Source organism: Leuresthes tenuis, unplaced genomic scaffold (assembly GCF_036924035.1).
Source record: "Leuresthes tenuis unplaced genomic scaffold, fLeuTen1.0.hap1 SCAF_10, whole genome shotgun sequence".
Lineage (NCBI taxonomy): Eukaryota > Metazoa > Chordata > Actinopteri > Atheriniformes > Atherinopsidae > Leuresthes > Leuresthes tenuis.
In genome coordinates this window covers 26,838,614-26,856,385 of record NW_027325364.1, presented here as the reverse complement: position 1 = coordinate 26,856,385, position 17,772 = coordinate 26,838,614, and the positions used below count along the sequence as shown (strand labels likewise).

The window sequence follows — 17,772 nt, the reverse complement described above, 5'->3', positions numbered from 1 at the left end:
AACTCCGCTCCCTCTTTTGATTGTGTACAGTCGGGTATTTTAACCTTTTCTTACCCGCTTTTTACCAACTATGATCGGACATTCACACCGTCTTACAGCGGAACACCTCCGCTCCCTCTTTTGATGGTGTATGTTCGGGCATTCGAACCTTTTCTTACCCGCTTTTTACAAACCAGGGTCGGACTTTCACACCTTTTAGTAGCCGAACAACTCCGCTCCCGCTATTGATTGTGTACAGTCGGGTATTTTAACCTTTTCTTACCCGCTTTTTACCAACTATGGTCGGACATTCACACTGTCTTACAGCGGAACACCTCCTCTCCCGCTTATGATCATGTACGGTTTGATATTCGAAAATTTACTTTCTTGTTTTAAAGCAATTATTGATGGACATTCAAACCTTCTTTTTGATGGTGTATAGTCGGGCTTTCGAGCCTTTTCTTCCCGGTTTTTACAAACCATGATCGGACTTTCACACCTTCTTGTAGCCGAACACATCCGCTCCCGCTATTGATTGTGTATAGTCGGGCATTCGAACCTTTTCTTACCCGCGTTTTACAAACTATGGTGGGACATTCAAACCTTCTTGTATCCGAAAACCTCCGCTCTCTCTTTTGATCATACATTGTCGGACATTCGCACCTTTTCTTACCCGCTTTTTACAAACCATGGTCGGACTTTCACACCTTCTTGTAGCCAAACACATCCGCTCCCGCTATTGATTGTGTACAGTCGGGTATTTTAACCTTTTCTTACCCGCTTTTTACCAACTATGGTCGGACATTCACACCTTCGTACAGCGGAACACCTCCGCTCCCTCTTTTGATGGTGTATGTTCGGGTATTCAAACCTTTTCTTACCCGCTTTTTCCAAACTATGGTCGGCTATTCACAGCTTCCTCTTCACCATACTTGTATGGTTGGATATTCACACCCACTTGCATCCGAAGACCTCTGCCCCAAATTTTGTTGATATTTAGTCGGACATTCGCACCTTACCCGCTTTTGGCAAACTATTGCCTTCTTGCAGCCAAACACCTCTGATCTCGCTTTTGATGATGTAAGGTTGGGCAGTCAGACCTTGCTTCACCTGCTTTTCACCAAATATAGTCGGACATTCACACCTTCTTGCAGCTGAACACTTCCGCTCCACCTTTTAGTGTTCTATCACACCTTTTTTTCACCGCATTTTATACATTATGGTCGGAAATTTTCAACCACTCTCATCCGAAGACCTCTCCTCCCGCTTCTCCAACCATAATTGCTGAAAAATGTGTTAGAAAAGGTAAGAATGCCGGTCCATACATCATCAAAAGCGGGAGAGGTGGTGTTCGGCTGCAAGTAGGTGTGAATGTCCATTAATAATTGCTTTAAAACATGAAAGAAAATTTTTGAATATCAAACCTTACATGATCAAAAGCGGGAGCAGAGGTGTTCCGCTGTAAGACGGTGTGAATGTCCGACCATAGTTGGTAAAAAGCGGGTAAGAAAAGGTTAAAATACCCGACTGTACACAATCAATAGCGGGAGCGGAGTTGTTCGGCTACAAGAAGGTGTGAAAGTCACACCATGGTTTGTAAAAAGCGGGTAAGAAAAGGTTCGAATGCCCGAACATACACCATCAAAAGAGGGAGCGGAGGTGTTCCGCTGTAAGACGGTGTGAATGTCCGATCATAGTTGGTAAAAAGCGGGTAAGAAAAGGTTAAAATACCCGACTGTACACAATCAAAAGAGGGAGCGGAGTTGTTCAGCTAAGAGAAGGTGTGAAAGTCCGACCATGGTTTGTAAAAAGCGGGTAAGAAAAGGTTCGTATTCCCGAATATACACTATCAAAACCGGAAGCGTAGGTGTTCGGCTGCAAGAAGGTGTGAACGTCCGACCAAAGTTTGTAAAAAAGCAGTTAAGAAAAGGTTGGAATATCTAACCAAACATAATCAAAAGCGGGAGCAGAGCTGTTGACTGCAAGTAGGTGTGAATGTCAGAGAATAATTTGCAAAAAGCTGATGAGAAAGGGTGAGAAATCCCGACTATACACCATCAAATGCGGTAGCGGAGTTGTTCGGCTGTGAATAGGTGTGATTCTCCAACCATAATTGCTGAAAAATGTGTTAGAAAAGGTAAGAATGCCGGTCCATACATCATCAAAAGCGGGAGAGGTGGTGTTCGGCTGCAAGTAGGTGTGAATGTCCATTAATAATTGCTTTAAAACATGAAAGAAAATTTTCGAATATCAAACCTTACATGATCATTAGCGGGAGAGGAGGTGTTCAGCTGCAAGAAGATGTGAATATCCACCCATAATTACTGAAAAATGGGTAGGAAAAGATGCGAATGTCCAACCATAAATCATCAAAAGCAGGAGTGGAGTTGTTCAGCTACAAGAAGGTATGAAAGTCCAACCATGGTTTGTAAAAAGCGGGTAAGAGAAGGTTCGAATACCTGAATATATACCATCAAAAGCGGAAGCGGGGGTGTTCGGCTGCAAGAAGGTGTGAACGTCCGACCAAAGTTTGTAAAAAGCAGTTAAGAAAAAGTTTGAATATCCAACCGAACATAATCAAAAGCGGGAGCAGAGCTGTTCGACTGCAAGTAGGTGTGAATGTCAGATCATAATTGCTGAAAAATGTGATAGAAAAGACTAGAATGCCGAACAATACATCATCAAAAGCGGGAGAGGTGGTTTTTCGGCTGCAAGTAGGTCTGAATGTCCAGCCATAATTACTCACAAACGGGGGAAGAAAAGGTAGTATTTCCAGACCACACATGATCAAAACAGGGAATGGAGGTGGTTCAGCTGCAAGGTGTGAATGTCTGACTAAAGTTTGTAAAAACCGTGTAAGACAAGGGGCGAATGCCCGACAATGTATGATCAAAAGAGGGAGCGGAGGTTTTCGGCTGCAAGGTCTGAATGTCCAACCATAATTTGTAAAAATCGGGGAAGAAAAGGCTCGAAAGCCCGACTATACACCATCAAAAGCGGGAGCAGAGGTGTTCAGGTGCAAGAAGGTCTGAATGTCCGACCAATAATTACTGAAAAATGGGTAAGAAAAGGTGCGAATGGCAAATCACACATCATCAAAAGCAGGAGCGGATGTGTTCGGCTACAAGAAGGTTTGAATGTCCAACCATAGTAAGTAATAGGTGGGTAAGAAAAGGCTCGAATGCCCGACTATACACCATCAAAAGCGGAAGCGGAGGTGTTCGGCTGCAAGACGGTGTGAACGTCCGACCAAAGTTTGTAAAAAGCATTAAGAAAATGTTCGAATATCCAACCAAACATAATCAAAAGCGGGAGCAGAGCTGTTCGACTGCAAGTAGGTGTGAATATCAGATCATAATTTGCAAAAAGCTGATGAGAAAGGGTGAGAATGCCCGACTATACACTATCAAATGTGGGAGCGGAGGTGTTCCTCTGTGAGTAGGTGTGAATGTCCGACCATAATTGCTGAAAAATGTGTTAGAAAAGGTAAGAATGCCGGACCATATATCATCAAAAGCGGGAGAGGTTGTGTTTGGCTGCAAGAAGGTGTGAATGTCCAGCCATAATTACTCACAAACGGGTAAGAAAAGGTACTATTGCCAGACCATATATGATCAAAACAGGGAGTGGAGGTGGTTCAGCTGCAAGAAGGTTTGAATGTCCGACTAAAGTTTGTAAAAAGCGGGTAAGACAAGGTGTGAATGCCCGACAATGTATGATCAAAAGAGGAGCGGAGGTTTTCGGCTGCAAGAAGGTCTGAATGTCCACCCATAATTACTGAAAAATGGGTAAGAAAAGGTGCGAAAGCCCAACCGCACATGATCATAAGTGGATGAGAAGGTGTTCGACTGCAAGTAGGTGTGAATGTAAGATCATAATTTGTAAAAAGCGGGTAAGAAAAGGTAAGAATGCCCAACCATAAATTATCAAAAGCGGCAGCAGAGTTTCGGCTGGTATTTATCAATGTCTAGATAGATTTCAACAAAAAACAACGTTGTACTTTGCAGTAAAAGAAAGTGCAAATCAAAAGTTTTAGGAATCCGAGAATAAGCTTATTTTCATGAGTTCTGCACGATTTCGGATTTTATGTATAAAATGAATTTCTTCACGCAAACTAAGTTAACACTGCTTTGTCCTTCATATGTACCCATTTCTACATATATTTCAAGCATAAACTTCCTCATATTACCCTGAATGAGAAAGAGCCACACTTGTGATTAAGCCATACCTCCCTTTTGAGGAGTTCTGCATGATTTGGGATTTTATCTATAAAATCAATTCCTTCACTCAAACTATGTTAAAACGGCTTTTACCTTCATATTTATCAATGTCTTGATAGATTTAAACAAAAAAAAAACAACGTTGTACTTTGCAGTAAAAGAAAGAGCCAATCAAAAGTTTTAGGAATCCGAGAATAAGCTTATTTTCATGAGTTCTGCACGATTTCGGATTTTATGTATAAAATGAATTCATTCACTCAAACCAAGTTAAAACTGCTTTTTCCTTCATATTTATCAATGTCTAGATCGACTTCAACAAAGAACAACATTGTATTTTGCAGTAGAAGAAAGAGCAACACTGAAGGATCAGGAATCCGAGAATAAGCTTATTTTCTTATGGGCAAGTGGGAACTGCTTTGTCCTTCATATTTATCAATGTGTAGATGGATTTCAACTTCTTCTACTGCAAAGTCCAATGTTTTTCTTTGTTGAAGTCGATCTAGACATTGATGAATATGGAAGGACAAAGCAGTTTTAACTTGGTTTGAGCAAAGCAATTCATTTTATAGCAAAATCCGAAATCGTGCAGAACTCATGAAAGCAGGCTTATACTCGGATTCCTGAAACTTTAGATTTGCTCTTTCTTTTACTGCAAAGTACAACGTTGTGTTTTTGTTTAAATATTTCTAGACATGGTAAATATGAAGGACAAATCAGTTTTAACATAGTTTGAGTGAAGTAATGCATTTTATAAGCAAAATCCCAAATCATGCAGAACTCACAAAATGCTTTTTGTCGCTTTTCACTGCTTTTTACAAACTTTGGTCGGACGTTCACACCTTCGTGTATCCGAAAACCTCCGCTCTCTCTTTTGATCATACATTGTCGGACATTCGCACCTTTTCTTACCCGCTTTTTACAAACCATGGTCGGACTTTCACACCTTCTTGTAGCCGAACACATCCGCTCCCGCTATTGATTGTGTACAGTAGGGTATTTTAACCTTTTCTTACCCGCTTTTTACCAAGTATGGTCGGACATTCACACCTTCGTACAGCGGAACACCTCCGCTCCCTCTTTTGATGGTGTATGCTCGGGCATTCAAACCTTTTCTTACCCGCTTTTTCCAAACTATGGTCGGCTATTCACAGCTTCCTCTCCACCATACTTGTATGGTGGGATATTCACACCCACTTGCATCCGAAAACCTCCGCCCCAAATTTTGTTGATATTTAGTCGGACATTCGCACCTTACCCGCTTTTGGCAAACTATGGCCTTCTTGCAGCCAAACAACTCTGATCTCGCTTTTGATGATGTAAGGTTGGGCATTCAGACCTTGCTTCACCTGCTTTTCACCAAATATAGTCGGACATTCACACCTTCTTGCAGCCGAACACTTCCGCTCCACCTTTTAGTGTTCTATCAAACCTTTTTTTTCACCGCATTTTATACATTATGGTTGGAAATTTTCAACCACTTTCATCCGAAGACCTCTCCTCCCGCTTTTGTTCATATATTTGAACTTTAGTTTGACATTCAAACCTTCTTGCAGCTGAACCACCTCCGCTCCCTGTTTTGATCATATATGGTCTGGCAATACTACCTTTTCTTACCCGTTTGTGAGTAATTATGGCTGGACATTCACACCTACTTGCAGCCGAACACAACCTCTCTCGCTTTTGATGATGTATGGACCGGCATTTTTACCTTTTCTAACACATTTTTCAGCAATTATGGTCGGAGATTCACACCTACTCACAGCCGAACAACTCCGCTCCCGCATTTGATGATGTATAGTTGGGCATTCTCACCCTTTCTCATCAGCTTTTTGCAAATTATGATCTGACATTCACACCTACTTGCAGTCGAACAGCTCTGCTCCCGCTTTTGATTATGTTTGGTTGGATATTCGAACCTTTTCTTAACTTCTTTTTACATATTTTGTTTGGACGTTCACACCTTCTTGTAGCCGAACACTTCCACTCCTGCTTTTGATGATGTATGGTTGGGCATTCACACCTTTTTTTTGCCAATTTTTCAGGAATTATGGGTGGACATTCACACCTTGCAGCTGAACACCTCCTATCCCACTTATGATCATGTGCGGTTTGATTTTCGAAAAGTTTCTTTCATGTTTTCTAGCAATTATTGATGGACATGTAGACCTTCTTGCAGCTGAACACCTCCGCTTCCGCTTTTGATCATACATTGTCAGGCATTCGCACCTTGTCTTACCCACTTTTTACAAACTTTAGTCGAACAGTCACACCTTTTTGCAGCCGAACACCACCACTACCGCTTTTGATGATGTATGGTCCAGCATTCTTACCTTTTCTAACACATTCTTCAGCAATTATGGTCGGACATTCACACCTACTCAGAGCCGAACACCTCCGCTCCCGCATTTGATGGTCTATAGTCGGGCATTCTACAGCGGAAAAGACTCATTCTTATGTTTGGTTAGATATTCGAACCTTTTCTTAACTGCTTTTTACAAACTTTGGTCGGACGTTCACAATATCTTGCAGCCGAACACCTCCGCTTCCGCTTTTGATGGTGTATATTCGGGCATACGAACCTTTTCTTACCCGCTTTTTACAAACCAAGGTCGGACTTTCACACCTTCTCTTAGCTGAACAACTCCGCTCCCTCTTTTGATTGTGTACAGTCGGGTAATTTAACCTTTTCTTACCCGCTTTTTACCATCTATGGTCGGACATTCACACCGTCTTACAGCGGAACACCTCCGCTCCCTCTTTTGATGATGTATGGTTAGGCATTCGCACCTTCTCTTACCCATTTTTCAGTAATTATGGGTAGACATTCACACCTTCTTGCAGCTGAACACCTCCTCTCCTGCTTATGATCATGTGCAGTTTGATATTTGAAAATTTTCTTTCATGTTTTCTAGCAATTATTGATGGACATTCAGACCGTCTTGCAGCTGAACACCTCCGCTCCAGCTGTTGATGGTGTATAGTCGGGATTTCGAGCCTTTTCTTCCCCGATTTTTACAAATTATGGATGGACATTCAGACCTTCTTTCAGCCGAAAACCTCCGCTCCCTCTTTTGATCATACATTGTCGGGCATTCGCACCTTTTCTTACCCGCTTTTTACAATTCATGGTCGGACTTTCACACCTTTTAGTAGCGGAACAACTCTGCTCCCGCTATTGATTGTGTACAATAGGGTATTTTAACCTTTTCTTACCTGCTTTTTGCCAATTATGGTTGGACATTCACACCTTCTTACAGCGGAACACCTCCGCTCCCTCCTTTGATGGTGTATGTTTGGGCATTCGAACCTTTTCTTACCCGCTTTTTACAAACTATGGTCAGACATTCAAACCTTCTTGTAGCCGAACACATCCACTCCTGCTTTTGATGATGGGTATTCAAACCTACTTGTTGCCCGCTTTTCATTAATTATGGGTGGACATACACACCTTGTCGCAGCCAAACACCTCCGCTCCCTGTTAGGATCATGTATGGTTGGGCATTCGTACCTTTTCTTACCCATTTTGCAGTAATTATGGGTGGACATTCACACCTTCTTGCATTTGAACACCTCTCCTGCTTATGATCATGTGCGGTTTGATTTTCGAAAATTCTCTTCCATGTTTTCTAGCATTTATTGATTGACATTCAGACCTTCTTGCAGCTGAACACCTCCGCTCCAGCTGTTGATGGTGTATAGTCGGGCTTTCGAGCCTTTTCTTCCCAGATTTTTACAAAATATGGATGGACATTCAGACCTTGTTTCAGCCGAAAACCTCCGCTCCCTCCTTTGATCATACATTGTCGGGCATTCGCACCTTTTCTTACCCGCTTTTTACAAACCATGGTCGGACTTTCACACCTTTTAGTAGCGGAACAACTCTGCTCCCGCTATTGATTGTGTACAATCGGGTATTTTAACCTTTTCTTACCTGCTTTTTGCCAACTATGGTCGGACATTCACACCTTCTTACAGCGGAACACCTCCGCTCCCTCCTTTGATGGTGTATGTTCGGGCTTTCGAACCTTTTCTTACCCGCTTTTTACAAACTATGGTCAGACATTCACACCTTCTTGCAGCCGAACACTTCCGCTCTACCTTTTAGTGTTCTATGGGGTATTCACACCTTTTTTTTCACCGCATTTTATAGATTATGGTTGTAAATTCTCATCCACTCTTATCCGAAGACCTCTCCTCCTGCTTTGGTTAATATATAGTCGGGCATTCGAACCTTTTCTTACCCGCTTTTTACAAATTATGGTCGAACATTCACACCTACTTGCAGCCGAACACCTCCGCTCCCGCTTTTGATGGTGTATAGTCGGGCTTTCGAGCCTTTTCTTCCCCGGTTTTTACAAATTATGGTTGGACATTCAGACCTTGCAGCCGAAAACCTCCGCTCCCTCTTTTGATCATACATTGTCAGGCATTCGCACCTACTTGCAGCCGAATACTTCCGCTCCACCTTTTAGTGATGTATGGTTGGCATTTGCACCTTTTCTTACCCTTTCTTACCCTACTGATTGCTTACGATTAAGTTGTTTTTTCTCAAACTACAACATTTTTTTAATTGTTGAAACTTGATTTGAAGTGGATAAATAAGGAGGACAAACAGTTTTGAGTCAGGCTGATAGAAGGAATTAATTTTATAGCAAAATCTGTATTTCGTCATATGTCGAGAGATGCTTATTGCTGAAGAAGTACAAAGTACAACGTTGTTTATCGTTGAAACTTGATTAGACATGAATAAATATGAAGGACAAAGCAGTCTTAACTTGGTTAGAGTTAAGGTTTTATAGGAGAATCCGAATTCGTGCATAACTCGTAAAATAGAGCTTATTTTCGGATTCCTGAAGAATGAGTCTGGTTCTTTCTCATAATACAAAGTTTGTTGTTTATTGTTGAAACTTCATCAGAAGTGAAGAAATAAATGAATGCCTATCAACAAATGTGGGATCTAAACTCTAGTGCTTCCTCTAAAATAATTTCCTTTCTCAATTCAGAAATGTGTGTGTGTAAGTTACAACACCCGTGACACCAAAACGGCTTTCTTTTCTCTCTTTTCTCTACACTCTGCACTGTGAGAACACACACCAAATCAGAAAGGCTTTTTTCTCTCTTTTCTACATTATGGACTGTGGGGACACAAAACCGCTCTCTCTTTTTTTTTTTGATTGTGTGCCAGGGCGTTGTCTCACGTATTAGATTATGCTTACGATACGAATGGGTTTATCAGTCACATCAGAATCCATACATACTGATCCTCCCGTAATAAAATGGTCGGATCTTATCAAACACACTTTGTTTCTTACACCCATTTTATTTTCGTGAGACATGTGCAGGCACCTGTTCATCTACTGTTCTATCACTATGAATTAGTTTATCTATTATCAATAAGGATACTTCTACAACTACTATCAAAGTATGTCCAGACTTCTTATGTTGTCAGTTGCTATATATGAATAAGTGGGTAGCTACTGACAAGCATTAAGCATGTCACACAGCCCAAACATATAACATTTCAGGACACACCACACAGTTAACAACCACCGTGAAGTGTCAAAGCCCAAACATGTAACATTCAACAGGACACTTACACAAGACATTCTAATCAAACAGTCAGACAACATACAAGAACATATACCCCAGCCGGCATTGCTCCCTGCCTATTTTCCTACAGCTCACTATGTGTGCGCACACCTTTATTCACAAACTCTTCAACTTATACTCTTTTACCAAAGCTGCTACAGCTCGATTGGCCGTATACCCTTAGATCCTATTTCGGTGAATTTGACATCTGCCTTACATGTAACAGATTAGCGGTTTAGCAGTTTTAATTTAGTTTGAGTGAAGGAATTCATTTTATAGCAAAATCCGAAATCGTGAAGAACTCATGAAAGTAAGCTTATTCTCGGATTCCTGAAACTTTAGATTTGCTCTTTCTTTTACTGCAAAGTACAACGTTGTTTTTTTTTTGTTTAAATCTTTCTAGACATGGTAAATATGAAGGACAAAGCAGTTTTAACATAGTTTGAGTGAAGGAATTCATTTTATAGATAAAATCCCAAGAGTCTGCTGAGAAAAGAGAGTGAATGCGAAGTAGACTTTAACACGGCTCTGGGAGCGAGCCGAGTGTGGGCTAACCGGGAGAATTGCTTGAAAGAAACGCGACACCGAATGAGCGGTCAGAACAAAGCCTCAATACGGTGTTCCCGTGGTGTTTTTGTTGCTGCCTTGTCGATTGCACAGGGGCAAGCGTTTCAACCAAGCAACGCTCACCATGGGGAAGGTGGCTATGGCAACTAGCCTGATGCCCTGCTCCCGCAGTGACGGATAATCGTACTCTGGTTTCTCTTCATAACATACAAGTCTTTCGCCTTTTACTAAAGACTTTCGTGGAGAGCAGCACTAATGAGTTGTTTCTATTTTTGGCAGGCTTTACCTTTGCGGGTGAAGCCCTTTCTGTCTGTGCAAAAGAAATCTTGTTACTGTGCAGAGTGACTTCTCTGAGTAGAGTCGCCTTACTTGTTGCGATTGTGCCGATGTTCGAAGCTGGAGTGCAAAGTTGTTGCTTGAATGGTGCTTGCTGGAGCATGCGGGAGTGCAAAGTTATACCATTTAAAAGGGCTGAAGAGTGCTCAGTGCAGCGGGTGGGCGGAGGTGCAACGTGACACTCTGGCCACCTATGGCCATAAAAAGAACACTGCTACAAGTGCGCATTGTGCCAGCAAGGGCCCTCGGACCTGAAACAGTGGACAGTTATCGCTTCTCGGCCTTTTGGCTAAGATCAAGTGTAGTATCTGTTCTTATCAGTTTAATGTGTCCTCTATACGAGGACTACATATTAAATGGATTTTTAAGAATAGGAGTTGAAAAAGAAGCTTGCTCCGTTCACTCCAAGCATCGACCCAGTACTGCAGTGCCGCTGGGAACGGTGCGCTCTTCTCTGCTCTTGTGAAAAAGCAAACAGCGGTGCAGGATGGAAGTTTCAGGGAGCCCAAGATGAAACTTTCTTTTAATCTGCTGAGAAAAGAGAGTGAATGCGAAGTAGACTTTAACACAGCTCTGGAAGCGAGCCGAGTGTGGGCTAACCAGGAGAATTGCTTGAAAGAAACGCGACACCGAATGAGTGGTCAGAACAAAGCCTCAATACGGTGTTCCCGTGGTGTTTGTGGCTGCCTTGTCTTTTGCACAGAGTAAAAGACAAGGCAGCCATCGAATAGGGCCCGATTGTTCCTACTTGGTCAGCCGAGGAGCAAGGGGGGGAGCAAGCGTCTCAACCAAGCAAATCTCACCAAGTAGGAACAATCGGGCCCTATTCGATTGCTGCAACACCTGAAAGAGATATTGATGCGAGACCCGATCAAAAGCTTTTTCAAAGTCTAAATTTAAGATGACAAGCCGGGTGTTTCTGTCTCTAGCGTAATCAATGATGTCTCGAATCAGTACGAGGCTGTCGGTGAGTTGTCTCTCTGAGATGGCACAAGCCTGGTCTGGGTGAATTACCTCCTCTAAAACAGAGGACATCCGTGTCGTTAAAACCTTGCTAAAAAGTTTACAGTCAAAGTTTAAAAGTGTGATGGGCCTCCAATTCTTTAGGTCAGTCTTATCATTTTTATCAAAAGTGAAGAAATAAATGAATGCCTATCAACAAATGTTGGATCTAAACTCTAGTGCTTCCTCTAAAATAATTTCCTTTCTCAATTTAGAAATGTGTGTGTGTAAGTCACAACACCCGTGACACCAAAACGGCTTTCTTTTCTCTACACTCTGCACTGTGAGCACACACACCAAATCAGAAAGGCTTTTTTCTCTCTTTTCTACATTATGGACTGTGGGGACACAAAACCGCTCTCTCTTTTTTTTTTTATCGTGTGCCAGGGCGTTGTCTCACGTATTAGATTGTGCTTAAGATACGAATGGGTTTTATCAGTCACATCAGAATCCATACATACTGATCCTCCCGTAATAAAATGGTCGGATCTTATCAAACACACTTTGTTTCTTGTGACAATCAAGTCAGCGAAACAGCGTATACACGTCAAGACACTGAATCAAGTTTGCCACAAGAACTCATAAGTTTGGCAGTATTGCTCTGCCGTCAGCAATCATACATCCATTTTATTTTCGTGAGACATGTGCAGGCACCTGTTCATCTACTGTTCTATCACTATGAATTAGTTTATCTATTATCAATAAGGATACTTCTACAACTACTCTATCAAAGTATGTCCGGACTTCTTACGTTGTCAGTTGCTATATATGAATAAGTGGGTAGCTACTGAGAAGCATTAAGCATGTCACACAGCCCAAACATATAACATTTCAGGACACACCACACAGTTAACAACCACAGTGAAGCGTGTCAAAGCCCAAACATGTAACATTCAACAGGACACTTACACAACACATTCAAATCAAACAGTCAGACAACATACAAGAACATATACCCCAGTCGGCATTGCTCCCTGCCTATTTTCCTACAGCTCACCATGTGTGCGCACACCTTTATTCACAAACTCTTCAATTTATACTCTTTTACCGAAGCTGCTACAGCTCGATTGGCCGAATACCGAATAATCCTAATTCGGTGAATTTGACATCTGCCTTACATGTAACAGATTAGCGGTTTAGCAGTTTTAATTTAGTTTGAGTGAAGGAATTCATTTTATAGCAAAATCCGAAATCGTGAAGAACTCATGAAAGTAAGCTTATTCTCGGATTCCTGAAACTTTAGATTTGCTATTTCTTTTACTGCAAAGTACAACGTTGTTTTTTTGTTTAAATCTTTCAAGACATGGTAAATATGAAGGACAAAGCAGTTTTAACATAGTTTGAGTGAAGGAATTCATTTTATTGATAAAATCCCAAAAGTCTGCTGAGAAAAGAGAGTGAATGCGAAGTAGACTTTAACACGGCTCTGGGAGCGAGCCGAGTGCGGGCTAACTGGGAGAATTGCTTGAAAGAAACGCGACACCGAATGAGCGGTCAGAACAAAGCCTCAATACGGTTTTCCTGTGGTGTTTTTGTTGCTGCCTTGTCTTTTGCACAGAGTAAAAGACAAGGCAGCCATCGAATAGGGCCCGATTGTTCCTACTTGGTCAGCCGAGGAGCAAGGGGGGGGGGGAGCAAGCGTCTCAACCAAGCAAAGCTCACCATGGGGAAGGTGGCTATGCCAACTAGCCTGATGCCCTGCTCCCGCAGTGACGGATAATCGTACTCTGGTTTCTCTTCATAACGTACAAGTCTTTCGCCTTTTACTAAAGACTTCTGTGGAGAGCAGCACTAATGAGTTGTTTCTATTTTTGGCAGGCTTTACCTTTGCGGGTGAAGCCCTTTCTGTCTGTGCAAAAGAAATCTTGTTACTGTGCAGAGTGACTTCTCTGAGTAGAGTCGCCTTACTTGTTGCGACTGTGCCGATGTTCGAAGCTGGAGTGCAAAGTTGTTGCTTGAATGGTGCTTGCTGGAGCGTGCGGGAGTGCAAAGTTATACCATTTAAAAGGGCTGAAGAGTGCTCAGTGCAGCAGGTGGGCGGAGGTGCAAAGTGACACTCTGGCCACCTATGGCCATAAAAAGAACAGGGGTGTTAGCGGACAAGTGCGCATTGTGCCAGGAAGGGCCCTCGGACGTGAACCAGTGGACAGTTGTCGCTTCTCGGCCTTTTGGCTAAGATCAAGTGTAGTATCTGTTCTTATCAGTTTAATATCTGATATGTCCTCTATACGAGGACTACATATTAAATGGATTTTTAGCAATAGGAGTTGAAAAAGTAGCTTGCTCCGTTCACTCCAACCATTGACCCCGTACTGCAGTGCCGCTGGGAACGGTGCGCTCTTCTCTACTCTTGTGAAAAAGCAAACAGCGGTGCAGGATGCAAGTTTCAGGGAGCCCAAGATGAAACTTTCTCTTAGTCTGCTGAGAAAAGAGAGTGAATGCGAAGTAGACTTTAACACGGCTCTGGGAGCGAGTCGAGTGCGGGCTAACCGGGAGAATTGCTTGAAAGAAACGCCATACCAAATGAGCGGTCAGAACAAAGCCTCAATACGGTGTTCCCGTTGTGTTTTTGTTGCTGCCGCTGTTTGCTTTTTCACAAGAGCGCACCTGTTGAGGGGGGGCCTGGGGGGGCCTGGGTGATGGTGGGTCTCAGGCCCGGGCTGCTGCGACTGGTGTGACCGGGTGGTTTGTTTGTTTGTTTTTTGTTGTTGTTTGTTTGTTTTTTGTAGAGGTCCTCCGGAGTGGGGTTGGGTTGAGTGGGGTGGGGCGGGATGGGTACCTTCTGGGGGTACAGTAGCTCCCAGAATATGGTCGCTGCAGGCCCCGAGCCTGGTGGACATCAGGCCCTCCTGTCCTGTGTTGGCTCCCTTTTAAAAAGTACAGAACTTAGAACAGGTCTAGTCCCTGGCTTTCAGCAGAACTGTCTTCTTTACTTTTTTTTTTTTTCCCCTTATCGTGTTCAGCATTATGGCAGCAGAATTGTAGTCTGAATACCTTTGATGCCAAACAGATTTGCTTTGCCAAGGGAAGTTTTATAAATGTAAAGCTCCCCTTGATGCCCATTTATTTATTTCTGTTTACAATATATGACATGTAATAGAACTGAACCGGACCGGGGGACAAGGAAAGAAGAAGAGGAAAGAAGAGAAAAACAGAACATACATCGCATACAACACAGCTGTGGATATAGATGACCTGAGACGACATGATAATACATCAACTGCTTAGCGACCATGCTACTGGACTAATGAATGTGGTTGTGTGTGTGTGAGAACATGCAACACCCATGGCACAGGACCTACATGATAACCGTGCTTAGTTATGAGTGTATAAGCGTACAGGGCCACAATCCACAGCCCCCCCAAGCAATCAGAAGCAGGCAGAGAGGGCCACAAGACCCAGGCCACCAGCAGCCCCCACAGAGCACAGAACCCAGGAAGCCCACCGCAGGGGCAACCACGCATCCACCCAGAAGACTGCAGAGGAAGCCCCCGGAAAGAGCCCCCATAAGCATAGGGCAGAGGCTCTCCGGGAGCCAGGGGCAACAGCCCACCGACGTCGCCAGGCCCCAGCCGCCCAGACATGGGCCGTGCACTGGATCCGGGCCCCAGGAGCCCGAGCGCCCCCAAACCCCCCGACAGAGGCCCCACCCAATACCCAGGAGGGCCAAGCGCCCCAGACAGCCACACAGTGGGTCAGCGCCTGCCCCAGCACCCCTGGCCAAGTGCCCTGGGAGTCAAGACGTGCCCACAGGTGGGTGAAGTCGCGAGCAGCGGAGAGAGGCCACGCCGCCCCCCCCCATCGGGAGAAGTACAGGCAGGCCAGGCGACAGCAAGTCCAAGATCCAGGCCCAATCATTACCACACACACTTTCATGTCCCATACATCCACACGTCCTCCCTCCCTCGACTCCGCTGGGGTGTAGTGCAGCGGGCACACCAGGGGGCCAGCAGCCCCCCAGCCACCACAGACCCCAAACCAGCAGAACAATTAATTAATCCTCCTGGCCCCTCCCGCCCCGAGCAGCAACCAGGAAGCAGGGGTGTGCGAAGAAGACCCCTCCCCTCACCCTTCTGGCTCTTCAATATTTTCTAATAGTGAGCAATTAAAATTGAGGGGCAGCCAAACTTGTAGAACTGGGAGCGTGGCCCTCTGGGCAGCCTACATACCCAAAGAGCCCCGCCCACCAGATGCCACTCAGTGTAACCACCCCCCAAGACCTAATGTGTGTGTGTGAGTGTGTTTGATAAGTAGTAATGTCTAAGGTGTAATTAAAACAGGGGTGGGAACTGCAGAGTGCAACTACTGCAGAGTCCACTACACCCCACCGAACACACACGCCCCCAAAACCCTTCATGTGTGAGTGTGTGCTGTGTACAGGAGCCAGAAGGGAGAATGGGGATATACACTGGGGGCAGCCAGGGACTGGCTGCAATAGGCATCCCCGCTACCAGGGAGCCAACACAGGACAGGAGGGCCTGATGTCCACCAGGCTCGGGGCCTGCAGCGACCATATTCTGGGAGCTACTGTACCCCCAGAAGGTACCCATCCCGCCCCACCCCACTCAACCCAACCCCACTCCGGAGGACCTTTACAAAAAACAAACAAACAACAACAAACAAACAAACCACCCGGTCACACCAGTCGCAGCAGCCCGGGCCTGAGACCCACCATCACCCAGGCCCCCCCAGAGCCCCCCTCAACAGGTGCGCTCTTGTGAAAAAGCAAACAGCGGCAGCAACAAAAACACAACGGGAACACCGTATTGAGGCTTTGTTCTGACCGCTCATTTGGTATGGCGTTTCTTTCAAGCAATTCTCCCGGTTAGCCGACACTCGGCTCGCTCCCATAGCCGGGTTAAAGTCTACATCGCATTCACTCTCTTTTCTCAGCAGACTAAAAGAAAGTTTCATCTTGGGCTCCCTGAAACTTGCATCCTGCACCGCTGTTTGCTTTTTCACAAGAGTAGAGAAGAGCGCACCGTTCCCAGCGGCACTGCAGTACGGGGTCAATGGTTGGAGTGAACGGAGCAAGCTACTTTTTCAACTCCTATTGCTAAAAATCCATTTAATATGTAGTCCTCGTATAGAGGACATATCAGATATTAAACTGATAAGAACAGATACTACACTTGATCTTAGCCAAAAGGCCGAGAAGCGACAACTGTCCACTGGTTCACGTCCGAGGGCCCTTCCTGGCACAATGCGCACTTGTCCGCTAACACCCCTGTTCTTTTTATGGCCATAGGTGGCCAGAGTGTCACTTTGCACCTCCGCCCACCCGCTGCACTGAGCACTCTTCAGCCCTTTTAAATGGTATAACTTTGCACTCCCGCACGCTCCAGCAAGCACCATTCAAGCAACAACTTTGCACTCCAGCTTCGAACATCGGCACAGTCGCAACAAGTAAGGCGACTCTACTCAGAGAAGTCACTCTGCACAGTAACAAGATTTCTTTTGCACAGACAGAAAGGGCTTCACCCGCAAAGGTAAAGCCTGCCAAAAATAGAAACAACTCATTAGTGCTGCTCTCCACAGAAGTCTTTAGCAAAAGGTGAAAGACTTGTACGTTATGAAGAGAAACCAGAGTACGATTATCCGTCACTGCGGGAGCAGGGCATCAGGCTAGTTGGCATAGCCACCTTCCCCATGGTGAGCTTTGCTTGGTTGAAACGCTTGCTCCCCCCCCCCCCCCCCCCCCTTGCTCCTCGGCTGACCAAGTAGGAACAATCGGGCCCTATTCGATGGCTGCCTTGTCTTTTACTCTGTGCAAAAGACAAGGCAGCAACAAAAACACCACGGGAAAACCGTATTGAGGCTTTGTTCTGACCGCTCATTCGGTGTCGCGTTTCTTTCAAGCAATTCTCCCGGTTAGCCCGCACTCGGCTCGCTCCCAGAGCCGTGTTAAAGTCTACTTCGCATTCACTCTCTTTTCTCAGTAGACTCTTGGGATTTTATCAATAAAATGAATTCCTTCACTCAAACTATGTTAAAACTGCTTTGTCCTTCATATTTACCTTGTCTTGAAAGATTTAAACAAAAAAACCAACGTTGTACTTTGCAGTAAATGAAATAGCAA

At 44.4% G+C, this 17,772-nt stretch overlaps 6 non-coding genes across 6 annotated transcripts; 4 read left to right on the top strand and 2 right to left on the bottom strand.

The window, feature by feature from the left end:
- The first annotated feature begins 10,538 nt into the window (after positions 1–10,538).
- Positions 10,539–10,652, top strand: LOC140317340 (U5 spliceosomal RNA). The gene has a single exon (XR_011917663.1). It is a non-coding gene; the product is annotated as a U5 spliceosomal RNA (small nuclear RNA).
- A 308-nt stretch (positions 10,653–10,960) lies between these two features.
- LOC140317092 (U2 spliceosomal RNA) lies at positions 10,961–11,144 on the top strand. Its single transcript, XR_011917440.1, has one exon. It is a non-coding gene; the product is annotated as a U2 spliceosomal RNA (small nuclear RNA).
- A 2,271-nt stretch (positions 11,145–13,415) lies between these two features.
- On the top strand, positions 13,416–13,529 carry LOC140317211 (U5 spliceosomal RNA). Its single transcript, XR_011917545.1, has one exon. It is a non-coding gene; the product is annotated as a U5 spliceosomal RNA (small nuclear RNA).
- A 316-nt stretch (positions 13,530–13,845) lies between these two features.
- LOC140317019 (U2 spliceosomal RNA) lies at positions 13,846–14,036 on the top strand. The gene has a single exon (XR_011917372.1). It is a non-coding gene; the product is annotated as a U2 spliceosomal RNA (small nuclear RNA).
- A 2,628-nt stretch (positions 14,037–16,664) lies between these two features.
- Positions 16,665–16,855, bottom strand: LOC140317016 (U2 spliceosomal RNA). Its single transcript, XR_011917370.1, has one exon. It is a non-coding gene; the product is annotated as a U2 spliceosomal RNA (small nuclear RNA).
- A 316-nt stretch (positions 16,856–17,171) lies between these two features.
- On the bottom strand, positions 17,172–17,285 carry LOC140317431 (U5 spliceosomal RNA). The gene has a single exon (XR_011917746.1). It is a non-coding gene; the product is annotated as a U5 spliceosomal RNA (small nuclear RNA).
- Positions 17,286–17,772: the final 487 nt, after the last annotated feature.